Here is a 14,237-nt window from a genome sequence, read left to right as displayed (position 1 = left end):
TGTGGGAATCGTATTCCTGCCGGGGGGAGCAAAAGCCTCTGAAACATCACTAAACGTCATTTCCCTCACGGCACGATACGAGAAGCTCTCCGGAAATGTGACTCGGCTGCAGCGGTATCGGCCGAGGGAAAATGATTTCTGACAACCGCACAACAGAAGGAATCAATGCCGGAGACTGATATTTGGCCGCAGGTCTTCCAGAGTTCTCCTCGGCAGCGATCGGGCAGCAAATGTTCTGTCCGATTCATCATCCGCCGCCCGACGCGCTCTATGAATTCGTATCGTGAAAAGGTATACGTCAAGCTAAAGAGCCCCCTCCTCCTCCTCTGCGTGCAGCGGTGCATGATGGATGCGCGCACGTGTGAGCGCCGTGCCGTCGACGCCGTTTGAAAAACTAATGGGAGCCAATCGGAAACTGTCAGGGACTACGACGGAACGGACCATTTTCCCGAGACGTATATATCCGACGGGCTCCGCCGACGTCTCCTGCACATTTTCCCAACGATCCCACGCGGCCGCCGTTGCAGTTTCCCCGCCTCCGGATTGATTGTCGTCCTTTTCCCGGCGACGCGGCTCGATCCTGATTGGTGGATTGCGGGCGCTCTGGACACGCCGTTGCTAGGGACACGCCGTTGAGATCCCAGTACACAGGACTGTCTTATCGCAGACGGAGCAAAGAAGAAGTTCTAACATCAAGTCAATGTTTGTGTCATATTATTCGTGTCTCTAGCAAGCAGCCGCGTAATAAGCGTAACAAGCGTGATAATATACAGCCAGTAGGTGATTACGGCGAGATGAACCCCCTCCGGGGTGATTCCAGACCCCGTTCGAGGCTCATTTCGCCGTAATGACCCGCTGGCCGTGCATCACCTCCTGCTAAGTATTTATGAAGTGGTGAACAAAATACAGAAAGGCGACCAGAAAAGCTTCAGATCTTTGAACTCTACACCCGATATTCCCTCTTTTGGCGTTTGAATGACAGCGGTTGCCGGGCGCCGTACTCTGCACGTGTCGATGCATTTCTCAGAGCCGGCGGCGGCAATGATTCAAACCGTTTTCACACTCGTGGAATCCTTCAGTCCTGACGGAACCAGCGGCACTCGGCCGCTAATTCCATTCGTCACTCATAAGGGTGCACGCCGCGCGCTCGCCGTCGTTCTCTACGCGCAACGTAGCTGCACATTCTCCAAAGTAGGCAGGCAGGAGAGGGTCCGCTGGCCGGGACCCCCGACGGCCTTTTGCCCCGTTAACAACAACAACAACAACAACAGAACAACTGTTTTCTCCCCCTACAGTTTCTATGCGGATGGTTGGTTTTAAATGAAATCCCATTCACCTCCATTGGTATTTCAACTTGGTGCACAGGGAGGAGGGGAGGAGGGGGGGGGGAGGGGGAAGGAGGGGGAGGAGGGGAGGAGGGGGGGTCGTGGGCGGAGCCGCATCACTCTGATCTCATCACGCCGGATCTCATTTAACGTCTCTAAGCCACGTTTTTCTCCGAGAGCCGCGTAGAGCAGAGTCATCTTTCTCCCCCACCCCCCGCCGTCTGCCTCCGCTTCGGCTCCCCCTCTCCTCCCCCCATCTCTCTCTCTCTATCTGCCTCTCTGCTGTGATCGCAGCAACCCCCCCCCCCCCCCCCCCCTCCCTTCAATCTGTCTCTCTCTATCTCCCCCTCTGCAGTCGGTAAATTCCCTCGGGTTCGTCAGCGGGAGACTATTACGCTCACAGACAGTCGCTCTCTCCTCCAACTCCCCTCCCTCTATTTCATCATCCCCCCCCCCCTCCTCCTCCTCCTCCTCCTCCTCCTGCTCCTCGTGTACTCCCGAGCATCCATCCCCTCTTGTTCGTGCCCTCCGTCTGCGCGGGCCTTCCTGCGCCCGCCCCCCCCCTTCCCTTTCTCCTCTTCTTCAGTCAATATAATTGGCATCGCAGGAGTGCTCCCTGCAGAGTATGCTAGAACCAGCCAGCACGGAAACAGAGGAGAGCGGCGAAGGAGGCAGGAGGATGTGGATAAAGGAGGAGGACGGGGAAGCAGGGAAGGAGGAGATGAGAGGGGAGGAGAGATTAGTATAGATATGTGTGTATAAGAAGAGACGAGGGAAGAAGGTGAGAGGAAAATAAGGTGAAAAATGGAAGAAGGGGAAGAGAACAAGGAGGAACAGAGATAATACCAACGCTACCAAGGGGGACGGGGGAGAAAGGAAGGAACTAACGGGAGGGAAGGAAGAATAAAGCTGGAGAGGAAACGAGGGACGGGAGCTTCAAAAAGACAAAGAGGCCTTAAAAGAAAAAAGAAAGGCCAAAAATAAAAGAAATCGGGAGGGGAAACAAAAAGCGTGTACAAAGGGAAAGGGAGTGAAATTAAGGGGGAGAAAGGGAGGACATATTCAGAAGCCGGAGCAGGGAGGGTAAGACAAAGAGGGACTCAAAGGGAGAAAACGAGGGAGGGAAACGGGAGGGAAAGTCTTGAAAATAGCATTCAGCCAGCAGGAAAAGCAGAGGAAGTCCGATCGGAACCACTCAAGGTGAATTCAGCCACACGTCTCACACACACACACAAGGGCCAAACCGCCACCGACGGCTACGCAGCCATCCCCAAATAACCCGGGCCGGGGGCGCGCAGAGATTACCGACAGTACCGGAGACCTTCTGACTAATGAGCCTCGCTAACGAGCAGGCGAGTGGGTTGCGCCGCCGCTCGGGGAGCAGCTGCAACTGGATGTTGTCTTGTTTGTTCGCTGAGTGTGACGCGTGCGCGGCCGGCGAGCGACCTTTGCTTTCGGCGTTATTAATCCATCAATTACGTCCTGATTGGTCGATCAAGTGTCGGGGGGGGAGGGGGGGCGGGTGAAGGCAAACGGGCATCGGGCAAAAAGGGGGACGCCCCAGGGGGTCCTGAAATGACTTTCTTTCTCCGGGGCAACGAGGGCAACATCACGTCGCCCCACGTTTGTTGAGTTTGTCCCGAGTTAAAGTCTCTCTTTGCGCACACGAGCGGTTTGGAACATTGAGCGTTGGGATACTTATATCCTCGAAGGCCAAATGAGAATAAGTCTAAATGTAAATTTCTACTGATACTGAAAAAAAGCACTTAAATCTCCCGTTTGAAGTTGGGGCCGGTTGGGGGTCCGAACTAACACAAAAGAGGGTAAGAAACACAGTTGTTGGAAAGAGAGCATATGGATATTGAGTGAATCAAAGAAAGACAATGAAATCCCATTTTTAGGAATAAAAATAAGGTCCAATCAGTCGTGGATGGGGGGCCGGGGGGGGGCGATGTGATGGCGTCGCGGAGAGAGAACGCCATGAGGTGAATATTAATCCGCATTCGGCAGAATCGATACGTGTGCCTTGGATTCATTCACGGAGCTTTACTGTCGGAGCACGCGGCGCCGGGTCGGCCCGCTCGCCGGGTTCTGCTTCCTTTGTTTTCCGCTGCCCAGAATACGATTCCTCCCCCCCGGTCCGACGGACGCGATTATGAACATAATAAATTACAACATAGACAAACAAAGACGCACAAAGCTCACGCGGCGGATCCATAATACATGAATCACGGTCTCTTTGTGTTGAGATTTACTGCAACATGTGACCGGATTCTGCAGCAGGAAAACCAACAAACACGACTTTGTTTGTCATTCAGAACGGCGAACAAACGGCCAAGAAGGACGATATACAATTATTTGTTAAGGAACATGGCGCCCAATTTTGTCGACTACAGCCGGAGTGATGAATTAAACATCCCACCGTCGATCTGAACTCCAAGAGGAGGAACGTAGGACAAAGAAACCTTCAGAGCCGGGGGGGGAATAAGTCCTCTGGTACGGACGTTTCACTCACTCTCCTTACATTTAGCTTTCATTTTGGGGCTTTTGCTATTTTAAAACCTCCCCCTAGTGGTTTGTATTTCCTTTTTCTCCTCTATCTCTTCTGAATCTGCTCGTCTCCATCTCTTGGCGTCCCCCCCAATCTCGCTCTCCGAAGGCCAAGAAAAGAGAGGAGAGGACAGACTACTCTATTCCAGGTCCAAAGCCGGGGGAGACGACTGCAATCCAACCCGATCGCATCGGAAGACGGCTTCCGCTCCAAATGGTAATTTGTCAGCTGTCCATTGGCTCGGGCGCCGGGGCTTCTGTGATTGACACTCTGACTACCACACAGCCGAGGGGGGAGGAGGAGGAGGAGGGGGAGGAGGACGGGGGGAGTAGACATTTGGTCAAACTGTTCACCCAGAAGGTGCCAATTGCCTTTTAAGGAGAATATCGTGACACAGATGTTCTGGGGGGGGGGGGGGGGGAATCGCTGCCTCCGGCAACGCTTCTTCATGCAGACAACGGTGCTGCGAATGAAAGGGAAACTTCCTGTTTGGCCTCACGGACGTCTCCTGACTCTGGAGGCTTTCACAGATGACAGATGGATCATCTCTGGAGGGAACGCAAGCCCAATAATCTTACAACGAATTGCGTGTGTGGAAACGCGAGGGGACAGGACGCCTTTCCTCCCATACGGGGTTTTAGGGATACGGTTGTCAGATAAATGAAGGGTTAGTAGATCCGTTGGCCAAAGGGAACCTTCTTTTGGAGCTGAGAAGATGTTTGAAACTGAGCCGAAGGCTCCGAGACGACAGTGATCTTTTGGGGGCGTTCCCCTTTGTTTTTAGGCAAAACAACCCAAAAGGCCCGACGTCCTCTTTGGGGGCCTGAAGGACTCGCATGGCGCACGAAATCTGCTGCATGGCGCCGTGGGCGGTGAGGGATCCCCCCCCCCCTCGGGCCGCTGGCGCTCAGGGAAAGCAGGAAGCCGTCGCGTTGCCTCGAGCCGCGCGACAAACGGCGGGCGTCGCGTCAGCGATCCATCTTTTGTTTTTAATGGACGTGCCTTTCTGACAGTGAAGAGGTTTGTGACTTTACTTTGAAAGGGTGTATAAATAGTCACTTCATCACAGCGTCTGTCACGTCTGGCGCTGCGGATTATTAATATTCTTCGCGGTAGAGCGGTTATCCAAGAGCGGCTTTAAAGGTCCCGTTTCAAAAAGAGGGAGAATTACGTGCACGATGTTTGTCAAATAAAGGCGCGTTTTTTTTTTTTTTTCTCCTCCTCCCTACAGAGCGGCGCTTTTCAAGCACGGCACACAAGGCACAGACAGTGTGTGTGTGTGTGTGTGTGTGTGTGTGTGTGTTTGCACAGCTCAGCATGTGTTTATATGAACAAGGAGCAAAGGAGCTAATGAGAACATTAGATGCTATTTATATTTACGTTAGCTAAACATAAGCTAACGTAAATAGCTAAAGGTATTTGCTGTGTGACAATAAATTGCTCATTGCATGTTTGATGGGGTCAGAACGGTCCTCCAGCCGTCGTTCATTTCTTCATCGGAACGGAAAGATGTCACGTCGATCGGAGGGACTTCAGTGACGGGAAAATGTGACAGGAAGTTCCCCGACATGGAGTCAGAGTGACATTTAAGCCTTCCGTTGTCGCCCCTCCACCGTCAGCACGTAAGTGGCGTGAGATGCAAGTAGCGGTGAAATGTGTTGTAACATTGTTTTGTGCTAAAGCCGCGTCTCAAGTGTCCCGTATTTGACCCTGACGTGCAAAGAGCAGCGTGATACAAAACGTTAGTCTGCAGCCGCGTCCTGAGGAGGGAGGACGGTCGACTCCATCTCATAGACGCTTCAAAACAAAGGACTCCTGTTCGTGGCCTTGGTTCATATCTTATTCGGTGCGAAAGTTCTCGGATCCACGTTTCTACTTTATTTCATTTATTTATGATTTGCTCCGGCCACTGAGGAGGATCTTGTGTGTCCGTGTGTGTGTGTTACCCTCAGCTTCACCTGGGTTCTTATCTCAACCTGGTTAGCAGCTTCTCGTACCTGGATGATCTTCACATGTGCATAAAGACGCTGAGATACGTGCTGGTGTGTTGGACCTCCTGCTTGCAAGCAATAGTCCGAGCCAGATATCTGCGGAGAATGGCTCACGTAATCTTTTTCTCTTCTAAATAAATGTTAACTTTTTGATTTTAATTGACCCAACGTGCCGCGATCCTTCTCATCAACCAGCTCGGTGGGGGGGGGATCGGAGGTCCCGACAGCAGCCGCGGAGGTCTGCTGCTGTTTGAGGAACACGCCTCACTCAGAACAGAGGGGCTCCAACGTGAGACATTGGTTTGTGACTTAAGAGGCTCGAGCTGAGGACGACATCCAGGTCTGAACAAACCAATCAATGCAACCGTACTTTAATCTCATATCATGGGAAAGGACATTTGGTCCAGTAGAGTCCTCTTGTATGAAGGCGAGGTTGGGGGTCGGCAGACAGCAGACCGATAGGCTTCCTATGGACTGGACTAGTAAATAACGGTCTAAGAGGCCTTAGAGAAGATCTACTTCTTAAGTCCAGACTTTTTAGCTTTTTAACGTCAACTTGCTTGTGAAGATCTGCAGCCTGACGTTGACGCGTCCTCGGGGACTCGAAGCTCGACTCGAGACGTAGTCCTGCAATCTTTGACCGAGCGCTGTGCCTCCAGCACACGAAACCAACTCGTTTTATCTTCAGCAGATGTCCTAGATTGCAAAGTTTACTTTTCAGAGAAACACACAAACTCACTTTTGAATTCAGATTTTTAAAGATTTTTTTGGATTGCCAAGATTCTCGTTTCTATCCGTCCACCTCCTCTGCTGAATTCTTTATTCTTCGTTCGAGAAGGCGTCCCTGCCGCCGCCGTTGGCAGGTCACGCCGGGTTGTCGCGGTTTTCGTGTTTGCTCCTCCGGAGTGTAACGCACAATAATGTGAAGAAATGTCAGCATGCAGCCATCTCGCCACCGGCGGCTGACCTGTGACGTAAATGACCCTTCCTTTTCCCCTCAGTCCTTCCCAACATAACCCCTGTAAATCCTACTGGGGTCAGAAAATGTCACAGAACTCTTCAAACAACAACAAAAAGATGCTCTGCGAGTCACCGTCACAAACTCAAGCGTGACCCCCCCGATGTAAGAGGCTGTTCGCCTCCCCTCCCTCCTGCCGGTGAAGACGTCAACCTGGAAAAAGCTCAGTGAGGCTGAACACTGAGCCGCGATAAATAAACCACAATAATATTTAAATATTCATTGTAGAATAAGAGAACAAAAAAAAAACCCAGAAGATAAAGTTTTTCTTTGCTTCTCACATGAAAACCGTTTGCCTGGAGGAGGTTCGGCGGCCTTATCGAACTCATCAAACATACAGCAGCCCGTGTAAGAGGCTGATAGCCGTCACGCCTCGGGCGACCCGTGTGAACGAACAGCAGATAAGGCCGCGCGGCTCATTAGCTCCTCGGCGGCGTTCGGGGGGGATCGGAGACCACGTGGGCCTCGCAGCGGCGACAAACGGCCGTCCGTTTGTTGAAGAGACGCCGGCGACGATGACACTCGACGCGCACTCAGAAAAAGTGGCGCTCGCCGCTCCGGCCGTCCCCGCTGTGAGCTTCTGATAGCAAACGTCATAATGACACTCAAGTGCTCGCCGCGGTGGGAAATGGAGCAGCGACAGACGGAGACGAATGGAGGTAGAACGAGACTCTGTGTGTGTGTGTGTGTGTGTGTGTGTGTGTGTGTGTGTGTGTGTGTGTGTGTGTGCGTTTAGATCAACGTGGGTTCGGATGAGACACACGTCGGTTGGGGGCCAGGTGGTGCGTTGGGGAAGAGGCGGAACATAAGTCTGTTAATAAAGTGCGTGATTAGCCGCCCCCACCCACCCACACCCTCCCACGCCACCCCCCCCCACCCCCCCCACCGCCGCCGCCGCCGCCGGCCCGCACTTCAACCATCTACTGCTTCAGCAGAAAGGTCCTGAAGCGCCGTCTAATTACTCAGCACTCTGCTCCCGGGGAGACGGAGGCTCGCTGGTTGGACGCCACCTGACGGAGGAGGGGAATGAGAGATGTCCTTCAGCCGCTTGCAGACGGAGGGCACTGTGTACATTCAGAAGTGGTGCACTGGGGGGGGGGGCGGTGCATGAAGGCCTCGGCTGGCCTGCTGAACACACACAGAGAGCGAGGCGGACACACACACACACACACACACAGCCTGGCAGCTTGGCTCACAGGGGTATTCATGTTTAAGGCCTTCAAAGCTCTATTTTAATACATGTGTGTCTGTGTATATATAAATATATATTAATCCGCGTGTCTGAGAATGCTCGTGAATGATCGTCAATTTTCTGCATGCATGTGTGTGTTTGCAAACAATTGCATCATGTTCATTGAACGGGAAGCGCGCTCTGAGAAGGAAACTGAACTGTGCGTGTGTGTGTGTGTGTGTGAGTGAGCATACCAAGGCATCTTAACACTCTACCTGGCAGAGTGTGAGAAAGCGAAGTGAAGGAGACTGAATCCCAACACGGTGTGTGAATGTGTGTGTGTGTGTGTGTGTGTGTGTGTGTGTGTGTGCTCCGAGGCCTCACACAGAAGGCACAGGTGAGCGCGTGTGCGTCAATGTGTGTAGTAGATGCTCACGCCCGGGATAAGCGGCTTAGGAGAAGGGGAATGTTCACTTGGAGGTACATCTCGTTAGTTTTAATTAGCTGTATATTTAGCCCCTACACCTGGATGGCGTGTTCTTCCGCCTGCACAGAGAGCGACCGGCGAGCTGAGCAGATGAGATCACTCAGGTAGCTCTTATCGCAGCGACGCCGCCGCCGCTCGCATTTGCATAATGTCCTGTTTTTGATTGCGTCCCGTGCCTCGGGAGGATATCACAGGCGAACGGGCGTTCCCTTCATTTTCCCAGCGCGCGCTCTGAAACGCACGCTTTCAAACGTTCGCCCGTGTTTCCTCTCCTCCTCCTCCTCCCTCCATCATCAGAGTGCACTCGCGCTTTATTTATCCACTCAGCGCCCCTCCTCCTCTGCGTCATGCCCGCTTACTGTATGGACTCCTCTGTCTCCCTCTGTCTCCCTCTGTCTCCCTCGCCCTCCCTCCTTTTTTCCCGGGTAATCAGCTTATCCTGTGTGTGTCCAAGCCTCTATGTCTGCGTTCCCCCTCCTCTTTGTTTCGGATTCATTCAGCAGGGAGATTAGCGATGCCTATTTGGTGCCTTTGTCTTGGACCGGCGCAGCGGCGGCGGCGGCGGCGGCGTCGGGTTCCACCGCGCGCCGACGGCCTCCTGGTCCAAAAGCCACAGCCGCTCGCCGTCATCACACCCTGATGGCGCGCAACGATTCTCACCGGGGGGGGGAAAGTGGAGGTGAACACGGCCTTCGAAGCGCGAATCTTGTGTTCCTCGATGAGTGGACTTGTCCGCGCACATAAAGGAGGATGAATTCCGTTCGCATCTTGCAAACGGCGCAGAAAAGTCGCACCGGGCTCCACCGAATCGCCCTGCGTTTCCACCACGCCTCTTCCGGAGCATTCGCACTACTTGCAAACTGCAGCACGAAAACCCCGCGTCATCAGTTTCGTTGCCTCCCAGGACAGACTTACAAAGGACGACCTTTTCCGCTTGGATGAAAAGTGAAAATCCCGAATATGTGGCGTCAGGTCTAATGACCCGACCCCCGTCGCGCTTGTTATGTTGACAATGCGTCCTCCCAGACCGCTTTCCCCGCCTTTGCACGCGGCGCCTGATGAACTTCATCCAATTGCAATGCAGCCAATAAAAGATGGCGGAACAGGGGCACCAAAACGCCAGCAACTGTATAAACTCAAAGGACATAATAAAGACTGCATCTTAAATAGCAAACGGCATCTACGCCGTGTGGTTCAGTGGGATCGGGAGGCAGTAGGGGCGCAGCGGTGCCGAGGATCCATAAATACAGTCAGTTCAGCTCAGTGGAGTTTGTCAGAATGCAAAAAAACTTAAATAATGAAACCGATTCAGTGCTGAAAGCACCTCGCAGAACACAACAACGTGACAATAAAGATCTGCGTTGTGCGATGAGCAGGGTTCAAAACTGCTTCGGCACAACAGGCTGCTGCTGGGCAGCTCCCCCCCCCCCGGCCGACTCTGACAGGACTCGGCTTCAATCGCGCTCGCTCTTAATCAGCCCGTCGATGCTAAATCCAAAACGTGTGCCAAGGCGGGACGCGGCCTGTCTGTCGGGCTGCTGATTCACTTTGACACAGACAGGAGCCAAGCAGCCAAAACCGGGGACGTTTTCATTTCCTTAAAAAAGCCATTTGTAGTTATAGCACAGAATAGAAGAAATGAGGCTGGTGGGGGGGGCATGGCGTGCGTGTGTCATGCTGGCCGACACAGAGGCGTTCAGAACACAGACAGTTTGATCCTCATTCATACTCGCACAACCCTCCCCCCCCGCCTCCCCCCCCTCTCCCACACCCCTGGTCCACAGCGCTGTGCTGGAGGCTCCTCCTCCGCCTAATCGACCTCGGTGTCCTCAGCAGAAACCACACTGGTGGGAGGATTCCCACGAGAGCGCACAGGTGAATTAGATAGGCTTTACGGCTGTGGTATCAGCGATAAGATCCCCCCCCCCCCCCCCCCCCCCCCGCATCCCTCCCCTTACTCCCCCTCCCCCTCCCCCCACCAGCAGCCGAAGTGATGGCATCATCAAAAACCGTCCATAAAGAAGAGCGAAACCTCTGCTCTTTCATTGTTGGAGCTTCCCGCGCTCAGGGGGAACACCCCCCCCCCCGCCCCCCGGCACAGTCGATCGATACAAAGGCCGCACTTCACGCTGCGCCCCCCCCCCCCCCCCCCCCTCATAGTGGAGGGGGGGGGGGCGCAGCGTGGACGCGCTTCGGCAAACAGGTATCCAGGTCAAGCAGCCGTGCGTTAATGACATGACTGGTGACTTCCGCCCCCCCCCCCCCCCGCAATTAAAACACCAGCCGGCAGGTAATGGGAGGAAACGGTGTGTTGGGGGGGGGGGGGGGGGGGGGGGTGAGAGCGTGTGGGACCTGATCAAAGGAAAAGGCCTGTTAGGCTGTTGTTGTCGTAATAAATGAAGGGGATTCATTTATTCCGCGCTGGTTTGTTGTTGTCCGGGTCCCTTTAGTCGGCGGTGCGTCTTTGTGAAGTGGCGCTTTCAAAGCTGACGCCGCCGCCAAGCTTCAGGACCCCCCCCCCCCGCTTCCGGGGGGAGGGGGGGCGACTCTGGGTTGCCGCGGCGGCGGATGAATCTTCCGGGGAGCACCTAAAGGTGGAGCCGCTTTGCCGGCGTCTCAAGAGCTCTTGTGCCGTTCTGTCGCTTTCTTAATGACGTCGGCTGTTGTTACGACGCCAGCAGGTTGAGATTGATCTGTTTTGGCGTCATCTCACTTTGCCTGAGTGGGCCTTGGCAAAGGAAATCTGCCGCAGATTGATGAGGTCTAATGGAGTCTTGTTTGGGCGCTCTCCATGCCTTTAAGTTCCGACGACGCAGCGTTTTAATTGGGCGTGATTGAGCCACAAAGTGCTTATCAACACTTCGGGCCTTGTTGAGTCGTCTCTGCTTGTTGCTCCGTGTGGCTTTGCGGCGTTTGCGAGCAGTTACATGAAGATAACATGGAGCCGCGGCATGATGTGCGTTACCGTGTGAGGCGAATCCTCCCCGGGGCTCCGGTGCCGGTGGCTGGATCCTTGCTGGGAGTTTAATCAATCAGCCACAGCGCCTTAATTAATCGGCATGATGAACAGGAGACATAATTGGTTTTCTGCCAGATGTGAATCTGTTGCAAACTAATGCCGGCCAATCAGGACGTGATTTACAATCCCAAAACTGATCTGGACGACAAAACGCTTAAAAGGATCAGAGAAGAATGAACCCACGAGACAATGCGAGTCGCAATGGCTTTGGATTTCAAATTCCGAGAGGAGACGGTTGCTTCTGCATAACGGGGATCTATATGGTGTCAAAATCATCGATGATTGGATTTGAATATCATAAAAAAAAAACATAGACAGCAGCAATTCATTGGGATGCGAAGAGAAGTCTGTCTTTATTTCCATCGAAGCAGCACGTGTCATTAACATCGACCCCGCTCCAATCAGAAGAGGAGAAAGGAAAAAGCACTGCAGCCAGTAAATAGCCGGGCGTGAGGTTGCAAACCGCTGGTTCAACCCTGTGCCAGTGGAGCCAGATGTGGAAATGGCTCAGGCCTCTTATTAATGCCACGGTGGCTCGGCGGTTATTCCCCCGAGGCTCTGTGTACCCGGCTTGTTAATGAGCCGCTGCTTATCAGTCCGCCTTGTTAACAGGCGGCGGCCGCGGCCAAGCGAACCGCCCACCGCTATTGTGTGCTAGCCGCGCTGCGCGCTAGCCGAATGTTACTCCCGTCTCGGCACACAGGAAGTCAACAGTAAACAACAGCAGCGGAACACACAGGAAGTGGGCATCGGGCCAAGGGGAGCGAGCCGGTCCAGGGGCGGAGGTGGGCGGAGGTGGGGGGGCATTTTGTGACCACGGGATGAAGAGAAACCGCCGGCAGTGCAAACGCACGCGGAGCACACACCGCCTGTAAATCTTACCGCGCCAACGATTGGTCCTCGCCGCGCCTTTAATCGTGCTTCATTATCGGCCCCAGCTGGAGGCCCCGAGACTCATTCACTTGTTCCGACCGGCAGAATTCACCGAGGTGAATAAGCTATTAGCCTCGTTATCTCGCCATGAATGCAGAGATTGTCCCGGGGTCTTGGATCAGTCTGCAGCGGAGCTGAGGGGCCGCTAAAGGCGCTCAGGCCGTCGGACCCTACACACACACACACACACACACACACACACACACCACAACAGCCGCGGGGTAACTGGGTCAGCAGCACAGAACCAGGGCGCAGCCGGCCGAATGCATGCCTAATCTGTGCCCTTCCGAGAGGCACGTCCCATCCGCGGTGCACGGCTGCACATCCAGCTGTGAAGATGGACGTGTCAAACGGCGCCCAGTCAGCGTCTCCCCGATTCGTCCGGCCCGCTCTGAGGAGCCCGGCCACAGATCCCTGACTTGACCCCTGACTTTGACACGCGCGTCCAAATGATCATCGGCCCATCGGTGGAAGTAGAGAGAAGAGTTGGGGGCGCCATCACGGCACGGTTTGTTGCTTTACCGCAATAAACCCTAGAACTCATGGGGGGGGGGGGGGGGGCGGGGGCAACAAACGCCACATGCTTTTCCTTCACCGCGGACGGGCGGACTCGCTCTCTCGATGCTCATCTGCTCCGGCATTGATTTGCGAGCTAATCCTTTTCTCCTCTCTGATACATAACATTGAATTATTTATGCAAAGTGCTAAGTGGACCCTTCTGTTCCAGGGCCTCTCAGCATGGAGATCTCCATTACGACGGCATTAACTGAAAACTCCGCCCGCAAGACTCCATCTTCTGCCAAACAAGCGTTCAGACCGACGGATCAGAGCGAGTGACCAGCGCTCTGCAGCCGCATGGGAATATATATATATATATATATATATATATATATATATATATATATATATATATACATGTATACACCCTTATTAATGTCTATGTAGCAACAACTGCTATGCAAATTCTGATTGATGCAACTGCAGTTTAGTTTCTGTCTAGTTAATATCGGCATTTCATTGATGACTGATGACCAAAACACTGCAGCTCAATGGCGTCCAGCAGTAAAACCCGGTTGAGTCTATCGCCGCTTCCCTCTTACTCTCAATTGCATCGCTTTGACGTGTTTTCTCATCTCCAAAACGCTGTCAGACGTCGCCGAGCTTAATTACTCTCCCTTGACTGACATGATAATGTAAAACAGCTCTTAGGTGAAACCAAAGCCCGAATTGGTCACGCATGGCCCGGCCCTCCTGCCCGGCGCACCTTAATCAAATGTGACGCGAGTCTGAGTGGCAGCCAAAATCGCTTTTCGGACCAAAGTAAGGAGCCGCTGCCTGGGATTCAACGCCGAGCGACGCGGTCGGAGGGGGTCGGGGGGGCGGCGCCCTGGCCGGAGATTGATATTTCATCATCGGTGCCACAACCTGGAGATTGTTGGGGCATTTCTCATCTTCGACAGCCTCTACAGACCCCCCCCCCGCCCTCACCCGCCCTCCAATTTGTCTAGCGGTGACCTCATCCCGTCCTCTGGGCCCGGCCCTGATTGACAGATCTCTGACCAACGCGAGCCCTCCACTCCCCCACATTCCATACGTGCAGAAACACAATTATGCGTAATTCAAACTACAAGTACAACAAAAACAGCTGAGTGGATAAACGAAAGTGGAAGCAAATGCGGCGGCTGAGCTTGCACATCGTGTTGGTGTGTACGAGCGAATGCAAGGGGGGGGGGGGGGGGGGG

The 14,237-nt window shown here is 53.8% G+C and overlaps 1 protein-coding gene across 4 annotated transcripts in view; it reads right to left on the bottom strand.

Annotated features, from left to right (window-relative positions):
• Positions 1–14,237, bottom strand: part of cadm3 (cell adhesion molecule 3) — a 61,938-nt gene that overhangs the window by 44,979 nt on the left and 2,722 nt on the right. The gene's annotated exons all lie outside the window — the stretch shown is intronic.

Source organism: Gasterosteus aculeatus, chromosome 3 (assembly GCF_964276395.1).
Source record: "Gasterosteus aculeatus chromosome 3, fGasAcu3.hap1.1, whole genome shotgun sequence".
Lineage (NCBI taxonomy): Eukaryota > Metazoa > Chordata > Actinopteri > Perciformes > Gasterosteidae > Gasterosteus > Gasterosteus aculeatus.
This window is presented reverse-complemented; position numbering and strand designations above follow the sequence as displayed.